General features: G+C 35.0%; 1 long non-coding RNA gene across 1 annotated transcript in view; it reads right to left on the reverse strand.

The window, feature by feature from the left end:
* Positions 1–2,251: 2,251 nt before the first annotated feature.
* The window catches only part of LOC148130437 (uncharacterized), a 25,619-nt gene continuing 4,997 nt past the window's right edge, over positions 2,252–22,873 (reverse strand). Inside the window, exons 2-3 of the long non-coding RNA XR_015749968.1 lie at positions 6,301–6,405; positions 2,252–2,462 (exon numbers count right to left, since the gene is read on the reverse strand). This is a non-coding gene — a long non-coding RNA (uncharacterized LOC148130437). The remainder of the gene's footprint in view (positions 2,463–6,300; positions 6,406–22,873) is intronic.

Here is a 22,873-nt window from a genome sequence, read left to right on the forward strand (position 1 = left end):
AGCTATATATTCAGCTGTATAAAGCTGAATTATCTTTGGCATATCTTTATGAAAGTTTCAGGGAGCCACATTAGCTGGAGGAGCTGAGTCTGAAAAGGAAGATAGCAAAGGGAGCCAGGAATTTCTGCTTCAGCAGGAGAAAGGTCAGTGCAGGGAACTGAGAGAGAAGGAAGCTGGAGCACGAACAAATCTGGGGTTGGGTGAGGCTTTTTGGGTCATGGCAGGCATCCCCAAACCATGTGGTATATATGGCAGCCAAGAGAGCATAAATAGTAGGGGAAATAGATGGGCAGGAGGAGTTTCAGTTGTAAGCATAAGTGAACTGCCAAGCACCTGAATTTTGACTATATGACTGCAGGGGCACTGCAACAGCTCTAACTCTACCCATGGGTCATGTCCACTTTTTCAGCACTGTTGTAATTTTGAATGGTTGCTGAACAAATTGTCATAAATCAAGGGCTACCTGTAATATAAAGAAGTACATTGAGTGATTTTTTTTGAGATAGAGAAAAAGATTGAGGATTAAATCGGTAACAAATCTATGAAGGGACAGTGCATGGGTGATGAAAAAGAGGAAGTCATGTAAAATGGAACTGATGAGATACTCAGGCAAAACGATAGTGAGAAGTTTAAACAACAAATAGCAGTGTGAAATAATGTGTGAATGGGGAGAGTAAGGCTGGTATGCAAAATAAAAATATATGTGCAGTGGACTGGAGAATGATTTGATGTAAACTAGATTTAGTTACATTTTCTTTTTATTTCTTATATTTCAATTTCTTTGGTTTACTATTCTGTACTTTGCATAATATTCACCTTGAAGTGGATTAGTTTGATGGGTATGTATATTGTATATGTGAAGATTATCAGTTCCAGCACTAAACCCATGTCATTTCAGTGAATTTTCCTCTATACTATGAGAAAACAAATTGATGAGCATTCTCTGAATACATATTTTAAGGCAGCTATACATCCTCCTAATAGATGCACCATATGGTCCAGACTTAGTGAGTTTACTAATTGAACCATCTGTGGTACTTTAAGTCCACAGTATTTCCCACTATCTATGGATGAAGTTAGGTAATGGAAAACAATTAACTAAAGTTAGTTTGACAATATTTGTTCTTGGCAAATTTGTTTTGAGTTCTGTTAACCACTCTGTTGTCATCAAGATTCTCCCAGATCAATTTCTTCATGACTTGTTCTATGTTTCTGCATAGATTCAAATATCTGTTTTTACTGTGTCTTTCTCCATGTAATCATCTGGTATGTCACTTGTTTTCTAAAATGAATTTATTATAGCATACATTTTTATATAGTGCATTCCATTTCATCATATGCAGTATCACATTAATCATCTGCAATAAATATTACCATTGCATCTAGCAATATTATGACACTGGGGGGTTCTATCTGTTTAAATAATTACTCCCATTTGAAAGGCAAAGCGAATCCCTAATATTGTATATTCTATCTCTGATAAGTTTTCTATTTTGCCTTGGGATATATTTCCAATTAAATAAATGATAATTAAATTTTCTAATCAATTGGGACATGAGTTTGGACTGAATCATCTTGCGGTATACATTGGTGTAATCATGTTCCATTTATGCAGAGAAAATATCACTTGTCAAGGATGTGTATCTTTTCTTGGCTGCATCCCCATGATTAATATCAGTTAAGACCAAGAATATACTTTCAAATATATTTCAAACTTGGAAATTTCCCAAACCAATTATGATACAATTTTTGGGAGAATAAATTCAATGTAGATTGTTGACATGTGCTCTTTGTCAATATTTGAATTAATGATTTGCAATAGAGGGACAAGGTGGAGGACTTTCAAACATTCTAGGGCAATTCCTTAAGCAATATATTTCTGAAATAAATTTCCAAACATTTTTCTCTTTCTTTTATATACTCCTTTTAAACTATATGTTTCATTTTCATTGCTATTATAATATTAAACTTGGACATTTACTTGGCAATGTACTTTGCTATTACTATATTATTATCATTTATAAAATAAAAAATAAAAAGTATCATATTTAGATTTTGGCAGGAGACCCACCAATAAAAAAGCAAGCCTACCAGAAAAAAATGCATAAATTAGGTTTTAATTAGGTTTGAAAATACTAACAGTCTCTCAAACTTCAGCACATCTCTTCCCTCCCTACACCCAGGGACAAAACAAACAAACAAAAAAATCAAGGAAATAAATAAAATCCTGTTTCATAGGTCAAGACACAGCTTGGGGAATATGTTTTATTAATACATTATTACCTTATTGCTTTAATTTTATTTATTGCTTTAATAACAAAAAAATCCAGTCTGAGCAAGTAAACAATCTTAGCTTTTATCCCTTGAACTTTCAAATATATGGCCTCGGGCAAAATATTTCTTCTTGTAGCAAAATGCTCATTGACTTGCTTCTGTTACTCTTAGCCAGCAGATTTTGTCATCTGTAAGAGAAGAGGAAGTTAATCTTGTTTATATGAGATAATCTGAAGATCATGGTAACAGCTGAAAAAGATGTGGTGAAGGATCATCCATTTAGTTAGTACAACTTCAGATTAAACCCCTTTGTTTACTAATTTTCACTCCATCATTCTTAAAACTATGAGGGGTAGATTACACAAAAGGTAGGTGCACAAAAAGAAAAGAGAATACCAAACCTGTCTTTTAAACAAGGGCAGTGGATTAAAAAAATAGCTGTAAAGTAGAATTTATTCCATTTTCTTTCAAATGCTTTATTTAACATGGAAAACATGTTGAAAAATCTGATTTTTCATATGGTTAAAGTCTCATTTAAGCCCTCTCTCAGATCTTTTCCCAAAAGAATATCACAATTCGATTCTTACTATGTTACAGAGCACCTGATTATGACATCGAACATGTAAACAAGCTAAATACATTACTAACATGGGCTGCATCCTGCCCATACCCTTTTATCTTTCTTGGTGATTTCAATCTACCTCATATTGACTGGACCCTAAATGATTGTACAACTAAAATCATACACACAACCTTCTACAATGCTATTACAAATCTGGGACTGGAACAACTAGTAACCAACAACACTAGACTAAACAACTGCCTCGATCTCATCTTCTGCAATAGTTTGAATTTAATTTACGGAATACAAACTAAAGAACCCTTTTCCAGTAGTGACCACAATATGATTGACTTTTGTCTCAACATACGTCCACACAAAAATCACCACAATGATGTAATTCCCAATTGTAACTTCAAAAAAGGCAACTATGATCTTATACACAACGATCTCTCATCCCTTGATTGGCAATCTCTATTCACTGGATGCAATACTGTTGAAGACCATTACAACATATTTTTACTTGAAGTCAAAAGAGTCATCAAACTATATGTACCAACAACTCCCAAAACAAAACAAAAAAGCAGATTACCCATATCAATAAGGAAACTTCAATCCAAAAAGAGATCACTCTGGCGGAAAAACAAATCTGGTCACGTTGCCAATTTCAAAAACCGATACAAAAATTTATGCCACCAGATAAAGACCGAATGCACCAATTATCACATTAAACAAGAGGAAAACCTTCTAAGCACCAATTCCACCCGTGCTTTTTACAATTTTGTAAACAACAAACTAAAAGACTCAAGGTCCATCCCTCCCTTGATAGGACCTGATGGTAAAGACTGCAACGACGGCACCATTAAAGCCAACATCTTTAACACATTCTTCGGCTCAGTATTTGTAAACAGCAATGGATCATGCCCAGTATTTCCTAGCCGTACCACAGATAACAACAATGATCTAATACATATCGATTTCACAGAAGACAATGTTGAAAAAGCACTATGCAACCTAAAACCATCTCTATCTATTGGACCGGATGGAATATGTGCCTACTTCTTAAGAAAGCTATCCACTGCCATAGCCAAACCTCTAAGCATAATCTTTGAAAAATCTTTCAGAACCAGCTCCTTGCCTAACCTATGGTCACAAGCCACAGTCATCCCCATCTTCAAAAAGGGAGACCCAAGCCTAGTTGAAAATTACAGGCCAATCTCCTTATGCTGCGTCACCTGTAAAGTCATGGAATCAATTATTAACCAATCCATCATCCTTCACTTAGAGACAAATAACCTACTCTCCAATAAACAATTTGGTTTCAGAAAAAAACTATCCTGTAATCTGCAACTCTTACACTGCAAAAACATATGGACAACACAACTCGACCAGGGCAAAGCAATAGACGCAATCTACATAGACTTCTGTAAAGCCTTTGATTCAGTGGTACACGACAAACTACTCCTAAAAATAAAATCCTATGGTATCTCTGGACAACTGAATAACTGGATAGAAGCATTCCTGTCAAACAGACAACAAATGGTCAAAATCGGGAGCGTACTATCAAATCCAGTACCTGTCAATAGTGGTGTTCCCCAAGGCAGTGTTCTAGGACCAACTCTCTTCATACTCTACATAAACGACCTCTGTGATCATATTAAGAGCAATTGCGTTCTCTTCGCTGATGATGTAAAGCTGTTCAATACCACAGACAATACTGCTACCCTACAAAAGATCTTGACTATGTATCAGAGTGGTCAAACAAATGGCAACTTCAAATCTCAACAAATAAATGCTCTGTCTTACATATTGGCAAAAAAAATCAGAAAATAAAATACAAGCTGAATAGTCAAGATCTTGTTGATGACTCAAGCTCTGTAAAGGACCTTGGAATACTCACCTCTAATGATCTAAGTGCTAGAGCCCACTGCAACTACATAGCCAAAAAGGCATTAAGAGTTGTTAACCTAATCCTATGTAGCTTTTTCTCTGGTAATATCACACTACTAACCAGAGCATACAAAACATTTGCTAGACCAATACTCGAATACAGTTCATCAGTCTGGAACCCACACTACGTATCTGATATTAGCACAATTGGGAAAGTCCAGAAATATTTCACAAGAAGAGTTCTCCACTCCTCTACTCATTGTAGAATACCTTATGCCACCAGACTTGAAATTCTAGAACTTGAAAACCTTGAATTACGCCGTCTTCGGTCTGACTTAAGCATGGTATATAAAATCATACATTGCAATGTCCTACCTGTCAATGAATACTTCAGCTTCAACCATAACAACACAAGAGCACACAATAGATACAAACTCAAAGTAAACCGCACCAAACTTGATTGCAGGAAATACGACTTCAGCAATAGAGTGGTCAATGTCTGGAATACTCTACCCGACTCTGTAGTTTCTTCCCCAAACCCCAAAAACTTTAACCTTAGACTGTCTACTATTGACCTCACCCCTTTCCTAAGAGGCCTGTAGGGGGCGTGCATAAGCGCACCAACGTGCCTACTGTCCCTGTCCTATTGTTTCTCTTATTCTTTTATTTTTCTTATATGTACCCATTTCATGTATTCACAACTATGTATACATTTATACTTATTATCTTGTAAACAATTGGCAAATCAAATAAATAAATAAAATAAATAAATAAAAGAAAAGGACTGATTCACATTTTAGATGTCGATCAATCCCCAAATGTTGGTTTAATTTCTGATAATGTAAACCTATTGCATTATGTAGTGCTGTGGACAAAAGGTACTTTTCCTTCCCAAGATCTCATCTGCAAATTTAAATTAATGGTTTTCAGTCAGCTTTGTCAGTAATTTACAAGCACTTATCATGACCGCAAAATATTCTTCTTCTTTTACTTATTTTTCCATTCTCTATGCAGATTTAAACTAAACATGCTTGTTGAAATATAACATTCTGCTATTGTTCAATGTGTACAGTATAGGTTTGTATATAAAATGACTTTCTTTCAACTTGAATTTCTCTCCCTCCAGATGGGTGCCAAGTTGTATGAGAAATTATGCAGTGTGATGCATATGGACCATAACATATGGAGGAAGAGTGCTGTTGAGCTTTAGGATCCAAATTTCATGCCAATGTATACTTCACAAAGTCAGTGTTTGTTAGTTATGTTCTATGTGAAAGCCAGCCTATATGTTCAATGGAAGCTCTAAAGTGAGAATCCAATAAATATTTCAAAACCTCTGTCCATATTTCAATTATGTCAAAAAAGAAAACATATCACTCTGTTTCTGAAAATGAATCTATTGTAGAAGCATATCTTTATGCTGATATTCAATGTAAAGAAGATAATTATACATAAATACACATTTAAATACATACTCATTTAAAAAAAAACTTGCTCTACAATTACACATTTCTTTAAAAAAAATCGTTTTAAAACATGTATCAAACAACCCCTGTTTTGATGGGTTATTATCTTACCTAAACAGAGAATCCAAGGGTGATCAAGAAAGAAGTGAAAATAGGAGCAACTTTTGACTTCCTGCCAGTCCTTTTTTCCTTTCTTTTCCTTCCAAGTGGTTGTTGCTGAATGGAATAGGGAGTGAGAGATTGTGAAACTAACTGGAAAACTGTCACTGAATGTTGAAAATGAATATAAGTGCGACAGCAGCCAGTAGCATAGAAACAGCCATAACTTCCCCAAATTTAATTCCCTTTAGGATTAATGAATCTTGGATTTTGGACATGTTCTTTAAGTTAGCCCTTTTGAAGGGCCTTGATTCAAAAATTGTTGCCCTACAATCCATTGTTTTCTTCATATAAGCATCAGTGAGAGTTTTAGTATTATATAGATGGTGGTATTTCTGTTTTTTAATTGATCAGATCCTTGTTTTAAAAAAGGCACAGGGTAGATGCCTAATATTTGGGGGTGGGGGGGGGTGGGAGGGGAAATGGAGAAAGAATGAATCATCCTGAAGTTTTTTTTAATGATTTATAAATTTCATCAGTTCTTCAACTTCTTTAAATTACATTCAGTAGTTCATCTTTACTATCTTTGGTAGCACCTGATGAACAATGTTGTTTTTAAGTGTCAGATGCATCTAAGAAAAACTGTTGATGGACAATATAGAATGAGAAGATTGGGACTGTTTTGTATTAAAATATTCAAATAAGGATAATTTCTTTTTCTTTTTTAAAATAGTTTTTATTAGACATTTTCCAGCAATTTAAAAACATATTTACATTTCCAACAATGTTACAGCAGCATCATCATTCATATTCATATATCAATTGCTATATTATTTTTATTTCTATTGTCTAGCCAGATATACCAGGAATCCCAGACTAGATAGTACTCAGTTTCATTTTTATCTTTTAACTCAAGGGTCAGCCTGTCCATCTCTGTGCAGTCCAGGATCTTTCTTATCACTGTCCCTTCAGCTGGTATATTCTATTGTTTCCAGGACTGTGTATATACAATCCTGGCCACTGTTATTATATGTAAAATAATATATGCATCTGTTTTAGCATAACTTCCCCTTAATATTCCTAATAAGAACAGTTCCAAATAAGGATAATTTCAATATACTTTTACTTTTGAAACAGAACAAGAAAGGCAATGGATTATGTAATAGTCATATAGTCTTGATTAATATATTTCAGATTATTATTCTCCTGGGAAAATTTCTATAACTTGATAAACACTATCTCCACTACACCACACACAAACAAACAAATGTAAGGTATCAGAGACATATTCTAAAGTAATAAAAGCATTAATTTAAAACTAATTTTAAAAATGGCACTAGTCTGTGAGATTTACTATAAAGAATTATGCATCTGCCCCATCACAGAATATGCATGTTGATGGATATGGACATGGACATGGATTAAACATGGACATAATTTAGGAATAAAATTTTAAAAAATTGCTGACATACATACAGCAGTAATGGAAACAGTTCTAAGAAGTTTAAGTGGATTTAGTGATCTGATTCAGACACATGATGAAGTTTGTTTTACATTTGTTTTATGTTCCTGGTTTGTTTGGTGTTATTGTGATGTATGATTTTCTTCTTTCCTTTCCTCCTTCCTGTTTAAAACATATATGTAGCCACCGATCTTATACTGAATTCTGGCAGCTCCCAATCAACAATTAAAACAATTAGAATAGCCACAAATCTTATATACCATAATTCTGGGTGGCTCACAAAACAGCAATAAAAACATAAAACTATAACAGAAGCTCATGGCATCCTAAAATCATCACACCTTTACCCATTCAAACAATAATCTAAAATGTATTTATCAAGATTATATGACTGTTACATAATTATGGTAAAAAGATTTACACTAGTTCCCAGTTTCTCTCTATCCCTACATTTGCTGGAAATAGCAATGGTTTTAAAAAATAATGACTCTGAAAGGTGAGAAAATCCACTTACTAATAATTAAAAGGAAAATGACAGGATGTTGGAAAACTACTGATGTTTAGGAATCATTAAGAAGACTCTAAAGATAACAAAGATTGAATTGTAGGCTAAAAGGCTACAAATGATTTTTCATTATCCAACATCCAGGGAAGACATGGCTATAGAGAATGCTAGTCTTGTTCTAGTCATGTCAGAGAACACATTGAAATTATATGAAAATTTCAGACACTAATAATTATTTAAATGTATTTAGCTTCATTTTTCCTGCTATTAATTTTAACAAATAATAACAATAATAATCTTTTCAAGGACAATTGATACAGAAAAAAAATGAAAATGAAAAGTGAAATTATCTTAAACAGCTCACTTTGAAAGATTTGTATTAACTCTGTTCTGCAGACAGATGACTTTGACTATTTATTCTACAGTATATATCTTTGATAGGAAATTATATTATTGAATTAAAAAATTAAATGTATATGCATATCTTATAAATGCTTGTTAAAATGACTTCAAGCCTAATTTTGAATGGACACAATTGGATATTTTTGTATTTAATTCAGAAACTCATTTTTCCTTTAAACTGAGTATTCAGCTTGATTAAGAATGTTCTTGATTTTTCATGGTAGAACATATTTTTGGAACAAGCAGCTCGTGTTTTCAAAATGTATTAGTAATAGATATGTAGTAAGCTGGATACTTACAAGCATCACAAAAAAAGAAATTAAAAACCACAAATCCTAAAAAACTATGTACTGAATACAAATGATTTCTTGTATTATGAAGTAAGTACTTATTCACTGGCTAAAATGACTCATCTTATGTAATTATAATTCAAATATTAAACTCCTACATAGTGGGATAGTGGGCAACACCCTATGTTTGATTTGTTAAGCATTCTCAAACACATTAAAACCAAACCTTTTTTTAAAAAAAATTTCATCATTTCAAAATACATTTTATGTATATGCTTGTGTATCTTGAGCTCACAGCAACCAGCTGTTAGAATGAATCAGCCAATAGCTGACTACAGAAAGTGCAAATCAGTCAGTATTCACTCATTTGATTTTAATTTTCCAATCCCATAGATTAGTTCTCCCACCCCAGAGTTTTGAATATTCCATGCATATGCCATCAGTCTTTCTTAATGGAGCATATTTTTAGCTTTCTGCCACTCCATTGGTTTTACCCACTTTTTAAATGTGCATTTTTATGGTGATTAGCACAGAGACAAGACAAGACAAGATTTATTTCTGAAACAATCCACTGATGTATCTATCAATCCCACTTATCTACCTGGCATCAAATTGGTTTTGTCAGTAAGTGCTATTCCCACTGCAGAAAAACCCAGTAAGAGTTTTTGGTAAGGCATTATTCCTGAAATTTTGGTTGATTGAAACAACACTGAAAATTTGGGAGCAGTGACATGCCAAGTAGCCTGTTCAAGAATTTTTTTAAGAAGTCATTAACAAACAAGAGCTTTGTTTTGTCAGATCTGCAACAACTTAAATCTTTAAATAAAATGATCCTTGGCTCGATTTCTTGAGAAAGGTGCAGTTTATTAGAGATCAAGTGTATTGCAGTAGTGCAAAGTCAGAGCTGAGAATCAGATGTCAAAATCCCCAACTTCTACTTTTTCCTTCCTTAACTATCTCTCATCACCCACCCCAGGGTAACCAATCAGATTCAAGATGTTTTCATAACTGTTGTTCAAGTACAGTTTGGTATGAGCCCCTCCTTCTTCCAGCTGGGTGACCTTGAAGCATTATCTAGAGGAGATACAGCACTTACTTTAGTTTCCCAAAGCATTCCCCACTTCATCCCCCCTCCCCACAGTTCATTGCAGCCTGTCACTGCATAGCAGCAAACCATAAGCAAGCATAAGGTGGCAGCTAACAGTATACTATACAAACATAGGATTCAAATCACAAGCAAAATATAATAGTTTATAGATCTGAGTCACTATTTATTTATACTTTGTCTATACCTATAAACAAATAATTCAACAAATTCATAAGTGTTCTGTGTTCTTTTTCAATTCTGCATATATCATTAAAATTAGGGTGACCCCCTACACATTCTCTTCATCATTATATGAATCTTGACCCATATTTTCTCTTAAATACAAGTAACTGTACTTCTGTAAACTGCACCGTAATATTAGTATATTTTCTTATCTTTGTCTTGCTCTGGGGTAGGCTGCTGGGTTGTGATGCAAATAATAAAAGAAAGCTCTTTTTTTCTATTCACAACTAGAGGCTTATATATTTCTTATTGGATCTACAAAAGAACGAGAATTTAAATGATTCCCTGAGATAGTATATTCTCAAACCAAGATTTTGTTATGCCATATGTATTCAGAACAAATAGCCATATAGTCAGACAGGTAATATTATACAGGTACTTAGTTATAAGAATGACTTATATGCAAGTCACACAATGGATCTTTTTGTAAATGCAGATAGTCATGCCAGGAGGGCAAAATATGCTAGGAGAGAAGTCTAGTTTTTTCTCCATTTAATATGTCTCTGTTTGTAATTAAACTTTCTTTCTCCTCCTTAAAAAACTGTTTCTTTTTCTGCCCCTTACTTCCAAGATTACTCCTGCTACTGCTTCTCTACTCCTACCTACCCGACACCTGCTAATATTAAGGAAGGTACCTTGCACCCAAGGACACATATTCATTTTATATATTTCCTTTCCTTTCTTCTCTACTCCCTGAGCTAACCTTCCTTCCATTATGAAGATCCTTTAAGCCTGATTTCATTACAGGTTCCACACATCATGGGGAAAAAAACATTATATCTTTCTGTGATCCATTTACTTACATTTTTCTATTATTTTCTTAGCATCCCAGAATTTTTATTCTCTGCTTCTGATTACCAGTTAATGACATGCACAACCAAGACTTTTAGCACTAAAGCTAAACTATTGCAATTTTTGTTCCTCATGGCAAACCCTTACCACTTTGTATCAGGTTCATCCATTTTTCAACTTTACTGCAATTTTCCGGTTTATAGTTATTTTTGAGATTAACATCTTATCCAACAAGATAATTGACAATTTACTTTTTCTTTATTCCCACTCCCCAATTTCTTCCATATACCACCTGCCCATTAGTCTGAACTGAATAAAATCTTGGCCTTTTATTATTTTCTATTCTTTTAACCGGTTTCTACAGTCTACTTCAGCTTACATGAATAATATCTCCAACTTCTAAAGAAAGTAATCATAATACTGTTTCTCGCCTCAATTTAGATTGCTCTAATGTATTCCCTTGATAATTTTAAAGCTTTAATAAGATTCTTTTAATGGTAACCTTCATTTTAAATGTTGTCCCATTAACAATTGGGCTGTTGATTAATTGCCTAATATAGAAGTATTTCTCTAAGCCAGATTTTAAAAGGGATAGATTAGCTCAATGTGCATTCAACTGTTACTGAGCTGGAGAGAGATTTTTATTTTTATTTTTTACACAAGGATAGTAAGGTGGTTGCCTACTATGCAGAATGATATAACAGAAAGGACTATTTAAGTTATTTAGTTTAGTTTAGTTTAGTTTACTTTATTGTCATTGCACCTCGTACAATGAAATCAAACACCATCTTCAGTGCACATCATGACCATGAAAATAAACACAAACACACATCCTTTACCCTCCACACATTGAACCGAAACCCCCCACATCACACCAACACTGCACTATACAGTAGAATTCAAAAGAGCGACTGCCCTGGGATAGAAGCTGTTTTTCAGCCTATTTGTGCTTGTTTTATTATTCTGTACCATAAGCCAGATGGTAATGGTTCAAAAAAAGGGTTCCCAGGATGAGATAGATCTTTGAAAATGTTTTGAACTTTCTTAAGGCAGCGGGAGGGGAGAGAGCAACCAATGATCCTCTGGGCAATAACATTAACCTTCTGGAGTGCTTTTCTATCTGCCACTCTGCAATTGGCAAACCATACAGAGGTGCAGTATGTTAAAATGCTCTCTATGGTGCAGTGATAGAAGGTCAGCAGCAGTTTTTCATTCAGTTGTTGTTTTCTGAGAAGTCTCAGGTATAATCTCTGCTGGGTCCTTTTGACCAAGGCTGCAATGTAGGCATCCCAGGTCAGGTCCTCTTTTAGGGTAACACCAAAAAACTTAAAACTGACCGTTTTTTCCACTCAGTCTCCATTGATAGGCAAGGGCTGGATGTCTGATCTGTTCCTTCTATAATCCACTATAAGCTCCTTGGTCTTACTGGTGTTGAGGACCAAGTTATTGTCTCTATACCACAAAAGCAACTGGTCCACCTCATCTCTGTAGGCAGACTCATCCCTCCCGGAGATAAGTCCCACCACTGTTGTATCATCTGCAAATTTAGCAATAGTATTATTAGCGTGAGTGAGAATGCAGTCATGCACATATGAGCAAGGGACTCAACAAACAACCCTGTGGTGTATCAGTGTTAAGAATAAGGGCTGAAGAGGTATTATTACCTAATCTGACCCTCGGTGAGCGGCCAGACAGGAAATCCATAATCCAAAGGCAGATTAGAAAGCCCAAGGTCCAGAAGTTTAGACACTAGTCTATGTGGAAGAATTATGTTAAACACAGAATTAAAATCCACAAAAAGCATCCTCACATAGCCCCCCCTGCTGATCTAGATGAGTCAGAGCAGTGTGAAGAGTGATGGCTATAGCATCCTCTGTAGACCTATTTTTTCTGTATGCAAACTGGTGTTTATCAAATGTATGCGGAAGACCAGAAATGATGTGCCGGCAGACCAATTTCTCAAAGCACTTCATGATGATAGGAGTGAGTGCCACTGGTCTGTAATTGTTGAGGTTATTGATAGGGAACTTCTTTGGCAGTGGAACAATGGTGGAAGCCTTCAAACAAGATGGAATAGTGGACTGGGATAAAGACCAACTGAAGATCCTGGTAAAGACTCCAGCCAACTGATCAGCACAGTCTTTAAGCACTCGGCCAGAGATATCGTTAGGACCGTTAGCAGCCTTTCTAGGGTCCACAGCCCTCAGAATGTTCCTCACCTCCTGTTCCTCCACAATGAGGTGGGGGCTACAATTGGCTGGTAGTTGTATTTTATCTGTCTCTGATGTCTCCAGCGAGCAAAGAAATGATTCAGTTCCTCTGCCAATGAAGCATCCCCCTCAGCAGGGATGACATTGGTCAGTTGATGGTTTGTAATTTGTTGAATCCTTCGCCACACCTGCCTCATGTTATTGGTATAACTCAATCTTCCTCTTATAAGCAGCCTTGGTCTTCTGAATACCTTTCTTCAGATTAGCTCTGGCAACACTGTATCTTGCCCCATCACCAGACCTAAAAGCCTTGGTCCTGTCACGCAAGATGCACTTGGTCATCCAGGGTTTCTGATTGGGAAATTGATTTCAGTTGATTGCTTTGTTCAGAAATCCAAATTAAAGTGCCTACAACAGATAGCTGTTCATTCAGTAAAAAAGATTCTGCTTCTCTGATCAATTGATTTTATTCATAAACAGCTCATATTGCTAGAAATTAACCAGATTTGCCTTCCTTTAACCTAAGCCCATTATTCCATTTCAGGCCTCCAGGGATAATAGATAGGATGTCTGTGTAACCTGTGTAGCATCCTCTCTGGTACTTCAAAAGCACCATTATATCCCTGCCCTCTTCTTAAGACTAAAAATAATTCACTCTCTCTCATGTATTCCAGGAAGAAAATGGTGAGCTATCATCTATCTCTTTCAAATATGCAAGGTTTCTTAATATTTGAATACATGTTATTTGAATACATGTTATACTCTTTTCAGTGGCTTTTATTTGACAAAATCCAACTCTACATTTTAAAGCATCACTGGTATAGTGTATTTCATTAAAATAAAGCCCTCCGAAATTATTTTAGCAAGTAGATTATATTTGCCTCTCTGTACATTCATCTTAGATCACTCTTGGCTCAGTTTAGAAGCTAACCAACTTCTGTTAAAAATTCAATATTCTCTTTCAGTTCCTATGTCTATCCATATAGATCTGTTACTTCTTCTTATAGAGCTACTCAATATATTGTAATATACCTTTTCTTGCTTTCTTAATAATTCCTGGAAACTAAAACATACATTATTTACAGGGCATATTTGCTAACATTACTCCTTACCCCCCCCCCCCCCACCTTAACTAAAATCAAATGTTACAAGTCAGAAAATTATCTATACCCTGGACTCTGTCAATTAAGAGGCATTTCTCCTTTTTTGGTATCTGGATAGCTGAATTTTTACCTTTTCTTTTATTGAGTATTAACCTGGTTCTCTTCCATGCTTCCTGATTAAGGTCAGTATCTCCTGGTTCTGATAGTTGCTATATAATACCAGTTTTGGATACTTTATGCTTATCTCAAGACAGATGATGAATTAACTATTATAGTGAAGTATAGGGTAGTTGCCTCATTTAACAGACAGATAACAGATAATCAGAATTGGAAGGGACCTTGTAGGTTATCTAGTCCAACCCCCAGCCCAAGCAGGAGACCCTACACCATTTCTGACAAATGGCAATCCAATCTTTTCTTGAAAGTTTCATATGATGATGTTCCACAACTTCTTAGGGCAAGCTGTTCCATTGGTTGATTGTTCTCACTGTCAGAAAGTTTCTCCTTATTTCTAGGTTAAATCTCTCCTTGTTCAGTTTCCATCTATTATTCCATGTCTGGCCTATAGATGCTTTAGAAAATAGCTTGACCCCTTCTTCTCTGTAGCAGCCCCTCAAATATTGGAACACTGGCATCATGTCTCCTCTGGTCCTTCTCTTCATTAGACTAGCCATGCCCAGTTCCTGTAACCATTCTTCATATGTTTTAGTCTCCAGTCCCCTAATCATCCTGATGCTCTTCTCTTTATTTGATGTGGGGGTTACTGCTTTAGTCACAATTCCAGATGATCAAACTTTGTGTTTGTGTGAAACAGTTTATTCCAGGCTCAGTGGAGCTCTGCCTTGATGTTGGGAAAAACCGGGCAGCATTATCATTTTCATAGTTTAAAACCAACCCCTTATCATTTCTATCAGCCAAACCGCATGTATTTTTGGGCTACCAAATAATGAAAAGCAACAATTTTCTTATCCTAATTAACCAGCCAAACAATATTTTCCAGACAAATTTTTAAGACATATATGTATGTATGTTTGGACCATAAGGAAATCTGAGCACCAAACAATTAAGGCCCTTGAACTATGGTGCTGCAGAAGACTCCTGTGAGTCCCTGGACTGCAAGGCAATCAAACTGGTCAGTCCTAGAGAAGATCAACCCTGACTGCTCTTTAGAAGGCCAGATCCTGAAGATGAAACTCAAATACTTTGGCCACCTAATGACAAGGAAGGACTCACTGGAGAAGAGCCTAATGCTGGGAACGATTGAGGGTAGAAGAAGAAAGGGATTGCAGAGAATGAGGTGGCTGGAGCAGTCGGCATGGACTTAAATGGACTCTGGGAGATTGTAGAGGACAGGAAGGCCTGGAGGAGCATTGTCCATGGGGTCGAGATGGGTTGGAAATGACTTCAAGACTAACAACAACAACAACAACAACAACAACAACAACAACAACAACAATTTATGTATGTGCATTTTTCCGATTATTTGCAATCTGATATATATCTATTACAGATATATTTATCATAGTTATTATAATTATGATCATCATCTACATTTCAGAAAAATTCCTATGAAAGAAAGATAGGTATGGAAAGACTGATTGAAAGAACCAAAGTGCTGAAATTGCCTAAAAGCTTTGGCTTGCATCCATTCTCCACTTGCATTTCAAAGCTCATATGAGTTGTAAAGTGTTATACTTTCCAATGAAGCATTTTTACCCAACGTTCATGTTTGTATGGTGGCTGCATTTGAAACACATTCTAATTAATATTTGTAGGAAGCAACACACTTTTTCTAGAAACTTTTCTTCAGGAATGATCAAAGGATATATAAAAATGTCTCATCTACTGAACAAGGTTTGCATAGCAACAGTAATTCAATAGTAATTCGCTGATTTGCTTCAGTGTCTAATAAACTGAAACAGAGTCAGAAATAAATACTGTATATTCAGCTCCTAAAGAGACAACAATATGATAAATCAGTCACATTGGAACTGCTCTTCAAATGGTTGAGAATCCTGCTGTGAAGTGTCCAAAATGTGTACTTTCAGCACTGATACAGTGATACCAAGAACTGAGACTGAGACTGTGGATCTGAATTTGGAGATATTTTGGTAGAATGATGACTTGCTTCAGCTTAGAAATTGAATTGCTCAGCACTCTCAAGAACTTTTTTAAAGACTGCATGAAGACAGAAAGACTAACTTTGAACCTATTATCTATTTTTGATAAAAACTTTACTGATTCATATATCACCAAGTATAACATGCTATTTTATAAATTATGAAAATCACCAGCATACTTATTACCTTGATGTTCTTCTGATTTATAATCCAAGCCAACATAGATTGCAATATGCTGACTGAGAATCCCCAGATTTTGTATATTTTAATTCTGATTTCAAAGAGTTCAACAATGAAAATTTTATTGCTTGACTTCCTGTGTTTCATAACTTTTTCATTAAAGAAACTGAGATGCATTGAGAGAAATGTTAAGCTGAGAAGCTTAATGGAGTATAAATTATGAGGAAATGGAAAGGATGAGTTATAATTCATACTGTGGAAGATAAAGATGTCAAGGCAGAAAAAACAGTAAGAGAATACTGCATATTCATATGCTGCTTGTTGATTTCACAATAAACATCACAATAACATTATATACAAGGACTATGATGAGAACTGAATGTTGGTCTAGACATACTTTGATCTTCATATGGTTACAAGGCTCTACATATGTACTTTGCTATTGTGGAAAATGATTTGTCAGAAATAAAAAGCAATGGCTGTAGCTCCCTGCTTATTTTAATATTTGTTCTGTAAGCCATTGAAATTTATATTTCCTATTTTGATAGTGGAACATTATGCTTGGTGTTTACTTATAACACTTATTTGCAAAGTACTCAATGTAGTTTGCATATCAGTAATCTGAAAAAATTATATGAAGCAATTTATAGAAGGAAAATGAAATGAGATCAGAATCATAGTTTTTTCTAAGGCTAGCTAATGAATTGATGATTAAACAGACTTGAGAAAAGCAAGTCCACTATTCAGCTCCTAAATTTTTCAATGTATGCATATTTTTTAAAAATGTAAACTCTTTTTAATTGTTATTGCTTTTAAAATAACAGAGGAACAAAAAGAAATCAAAATGTAGAAATATAAAAATGCATACATAACTAAACTACAAGAAATGCTTCAAAATAAGTGAAAAATTATTGCATAAAAATGCAAAATATAAATTATGATACTATTAGTAATCTACTACAATTCTATATAAGATTATGTAAAACAATGTTATTAAATTCTGTATATGTATATATGTGTGTATATTAACATATATAACTATGCCTTTTTAAACTATTGTATTATATATCAAGTCCCATATTTCATTATATTTATCCACACAAGGATAACTGATAGCCATTTACTCAATGGTTTGAAGACCTCATTTCCTACTTATGAACAGATTGTCTATAGTCATAAACATTGTATAAATAGATATAATGAGATGTGAGATTCTTTTATAAAATGGAATTAAAGCAGGACAAAGATCCACCCCAAAATATGATAAGAACAGCTATTAATGTTTGTTCTTTTTTCTAGCAGGTGATATTCGGTAGCGGGAGGAAATATAACCATGGGAATCAATTGAATCCATTTCTTTTGCTTGTCCTTCTAATGACCAACACTGTCTATCACCTTATTCTTAAAGAAGAAAAAGGCTCGTCAGTCAAGGCAAGGCAGTTTATTCAAGCAGACCTCTCTGTCAACTGAACAATAGAAATATGGGACATTAATGTGACTGATATTCCCTAAGTCTTCAGACATGAAAACACCAGCAGGCTCTGACCAAGATCTCTGTTACAAATCTGTCCTTTTATCTTTCTTGGAGTAGAATGCAAAACACTTCCAAGGAAAATTTAGATTGGAAATGTTTGCTTCTTGGCCTTTTGGCTAAAATTAAGTATATGTGTGTAGCTTGGAAAAACATCCTACTGACAAAGAATAAGAAGATTGATTACAGCACTGTAATATGGTTTTAACTCTTCATCTATAAATCTTTTAAAGGCAGGCATTATACTGTCCTGTGGAAAGCCTCCCAAATAAGTGATTTGTTTGTGCACTATTTCACCCTTAATATGTGCAGTAAGAAATGTGTCTGTTCTTTTTACCTTATTTGAAGATAAGCCACCTACCATATTTGAATGTTCCATTCTGATCATTTTGCAAATCTCAAACTATCTGTTGGAATGTTTGAACATTAAGCCAGGATCTCCTCTTCTTGGTTTTCTCTTCCCATGTATGATGGCAAGAAAATAATTACACCTCCTTAACTAGGGAGATAGTTAGCTAGTTCCAGTCCAGCTGAGGTCATATCCTGTAAACTATAATACACATACTTTCAAAAGGTACATTATATGGTTCACTTCATCCTTTCCAAACAATTTACTGACAACCTCATGTTCACTAAACTGAAACTTGTTCCTCCAATGGATGGATAGAGTATGCTGGCAGCTTCAGATCAAAATGGATTTAATTAGCAAACTGTCTTGTAAATTTATGCAGGATTAGGAAGCATTTTCTTCACTAAGCTAGGATGTATAATATAATAGCTCACCATAACCCTAATTGCTGTCACAAATGACAATATAGTGATATATATTAGTGTCAGAGAAAAAATATTTTTTACTGCTACACAACAGTGCTTGCCATGGTTGAAAAAAAAGGTTGATTTTATTTTCACCAATTTTGTCATCCACTGTTGCACGACATATATCAGGGAATGTCACTTTTTAAAAACTCTCTACAAATCAAGAAGCCTTGGGTTTTGATGACTGGCTAAAGATCTTTAAGAATGATTCAGAGCCTGTTGTTTGGATAACCTGTCATACTATAGATTTCAACAACATTGCTAGATCAAGTGGTAGGAAATCTATAATATTTCCCAGAATCCTTTTTTTTCTGAAGGGAAATTAAATTAATAGGATACTTTATTTCTGTAGTACCTGTATCAAAAGTTCTCATACCCATTAGTTAGTGATATGGCTCTTTTATAAGTCATTGCCATGTTCTAGATCACAGGTGTCAAACTTGCAGCGAGCGTCATATTGTCATCACATGATGCTTTGCGACATTTTTTTCCCTTTGTGAACCTGGGATGGGCATGGCCTGCATGTGACAAATCCAGCCCATGGGCCCAGGTTGACACCCCTGTTCTTGATGACTAAATCATAGTATATAGTAATTCTTAATTCTATTTATTTGACTTTAAATAGAAACAATACGTCATTTCTTGAAAATATTTATATATTGTTTATTATATAACTCTTGAAGCAGTTACAGGTGTTTGTTTATTAGCAATAATTGTTCTCACTAAGTATTCAATAAAGAATGCAAACATACTTATTTTAGACTTGTTTCATTTTTAGCAATTGCCATAGTCTTGTGAATGTATGTATATATGTATAGGCGTGTGTGTGTGTGTGTGTGCGTGTGTGTGCGTGCATGCGTGTATGCATTTGTACTTGTTTGTATGTGTATATATGTTCATTGCTCTGAATGATAGTGTTTGCATTTGAAGAAATAGAGTCTGGTGCCATAAAAGTATTTGTAAAGATTCTTCATTGTTACAGTAGTAGTAGAGACTAGAAATCAAATGAAAAAAGATTGGATGGCCTAGAAATCTTTGAGAGAAGACAACTAAGAGGGTAAGGAGTGAGTGGGCGGGAAGGGTTCCCGCGGGCCATGTGGGCAGCACAGCCTTGTGTTTCTGCACAGCCTGGATTAATTGCTTTTGGGGGGTGCTCTGCAGGTGAGATTTCTCTGCGGCCCACCAAAATTTTCTCATGGCCCACCAGTGGGCTGCAGCCGCTGGGCTAGATGATGTGGAATAAATATATTAAACCTTGCTTGTGTGTGGGCATGTGTAGACTGGCACAGAACAATCATACTGGCTGTCAGTTAAGGTTTGTAATATAGTTTACCACTACAGATTAAAAGCATAAAATGTATGAAATGTGTTATGCATATGGAAAAATTCCTAACAAGTTATATATCTTTGAAGAAATTTGCACAAAAACCTTACACCTTTCAGTTTGAACCTTTAAAAAGATTTCAGATAACAGGGAAAATATATTTTTAAATTAAATTGACTAATTCACAAAATCAGATTTCAAGAGAAGCTGAAATTTACAGAAATTCCAATTCTTATCTTAGAGTTACTCCTAATGCTACATTTAAGTTCTTCTAGTAGTTTTAAGGCTAGGTAAGAATCCCACAGGACAGAGGTAATAATGAATATGTTTATTCATCCTGGTTTCATCTGAAATTAGATTAACTCTTCACACATTGGGTCCATCAAATAGGTTTTCTTATAAGGTATTATATAAGAACCTAAGGGCTAATGCTGAATCCTATGCTATTATGCCCTAATATTCTGAATATTTCTGTATATAATATTATCTGAAAATAAAATAAAATGTTTTCATACTCTATCTCATCTACCTATAAAAAACTATCTGCATTACATTTATACACTACTCAAGAGCATGAAAAATGCATGATTAACTGGCAATCACGGAGTTATTATTTTGCACAGAAAGAGTAAATTGATTTTTGAATTCTTATTCTTCATATGACTATAAGGTTAACATGGTTGGTAGCATGCCATGCCACTACGGTTCCATAAATTTTTCCATGTTCCAATGGAACATGAAATAAATGTTTACAAATCTGTTTATTTGCACTATGTAGGCCCTTTTTAAATATCTTTGTAAAATGTTGGGAACATTTTAGTATTCACCAGAGAAACTTTGCTGTACACTGTCACTTTGACTGAAATATGAGTTTATGTATATTTGATTAATCCTATTTGTGAAGCCTTTCCCAATATGATGCTCTTCCAATGTGTTAAAATTGTGTTTACAGAATTTGCAACCTATTCTGAAAGTTTATTGTATACTTTTAAATTTAAATTATTTTCAAGTTACTTTATTAATTACATTTACATAAATTTACTTTTATATATATATAAGTTGAAATGTAAACAATATTGAGATTCTGCAGTGATTTAAGATATGAATTTGCACACTCAAGAAATTGATGGATGACAGATGTCATAGAGTGACTACAGAATATGAGCTGAGCTGATAGCAATTGCACTGTTTTTTTCCATGAGGAAATTGAAGTTATTCAGACAAATATTAAACATTATAACTGAGATCAGTATAGCCTGGAAAGACTTTCACAGCAGAGTAAATGTCAGGCTTCCGTAATTTCAACATTCAATAAAGAAAATGTTGAAAATGAGATTTTAGAAAATGAATGTGAAGAGCAAAACAATATAGCAGGATTCAATCCAAAGAAAGACAGAGCGCATCAGAATAATAATAAAAGCAGTTCATCTGGATGTCTCCAAAGTCATACTTGGTCAATCAGATACTATAGAAAGTTCTAGAAACTGGATAGTCATTTACCTGAGGTCAATTTATATTTATTTTGAAAAAGTTTAAGAGTGTATTGTATTTTATTTATGCATTTGGATGAGGCTTCAAATAATATCTCCTAAGACTCTTAGAAACTTGCCCTGATCATTTCACAACTGGATAATTGCAAAATTCTCTATATGTGAATTCCCTTGAAGAACACTCCAAAGCTCCAGCAGGTTCAATATGTGGCAGTATGAGCAATAATGGGCACCTTCTGATAAGACCTTGTGTCACCACTAATATGGAGTTGCCAAATTGACAGTTAACTTTTGAGTTTAATTCAAGGTGCTCATTATTATATATAAAATCCTGTACATCAAAAGGCTGGATATCTAAGTAACAGTGGTGGGATTCAATTTTTTTTACTACTGGTTCTGTGGGTGTGGCTTGGTGGGCATGGCTTAGTGGGCATGGCTTGGTGGGCATGGCAGGGGAATGATACTGTAAAATGTCCTTTCCCTCCCCACTCCTGGGGGAAGGTTACTGCAAAATACCATTCCCTCCCCACCCCACTAATCTGCTTTCCAGCTCCAGCAACAAAAGAAGACTCAGCCAATCAGCTGGGACTCAGGAGGCAGGGAATAGATGGGGGCAGGGCCAATCAGAGGTGGTATTTGCTGGTTCTATGAACTACTCAAAATTTCCACTACTGGTTCTCCAGAACTGCTCAGAACCTGCCAAATACCATCTCTGCTAAGCAAGTACATGTCTCTAACTATTTCTGTTGACCAGTGCATTCTAGTACAGTGTATATGCTCTTTGTCCCCAATCTTAAGCACTGTCTTTTCACAGGACCAAGGAAGCATGCTCCCATGCCCCCATCATCTGGAACAGAATTTTCCCAAAGATAAGAACAATGTCCTCTCTTCCAGGATTCCAGAAAGATATTAAAACCTGGCTTGTTCCTGGGGCTAAAGTTAATTTATCAATCTATTTGTCTAGAATGGTATAAAGTCTCCTGCCTGAGCAGGGGATTGGACTGGAAGACCTCCTATGTCCCTTCCAACA

The sequence above is a fragment of the Notechis scutatus genome, chromosome 5 (genome assembly GCF_049901735.1).
Source record: "Notechis scutatus isolate UNSWTSFEM ecotype Mainland chromosome 5, rNotScu1.2, whole genome shotgun sequence".
In the NCBI taxonomy this organism is placed as follows: Eukaryota; Metazoa; Chordata; class Lepidosauria; order Squamata; family Elapidae; genus Notechis; species Notechis scutatus.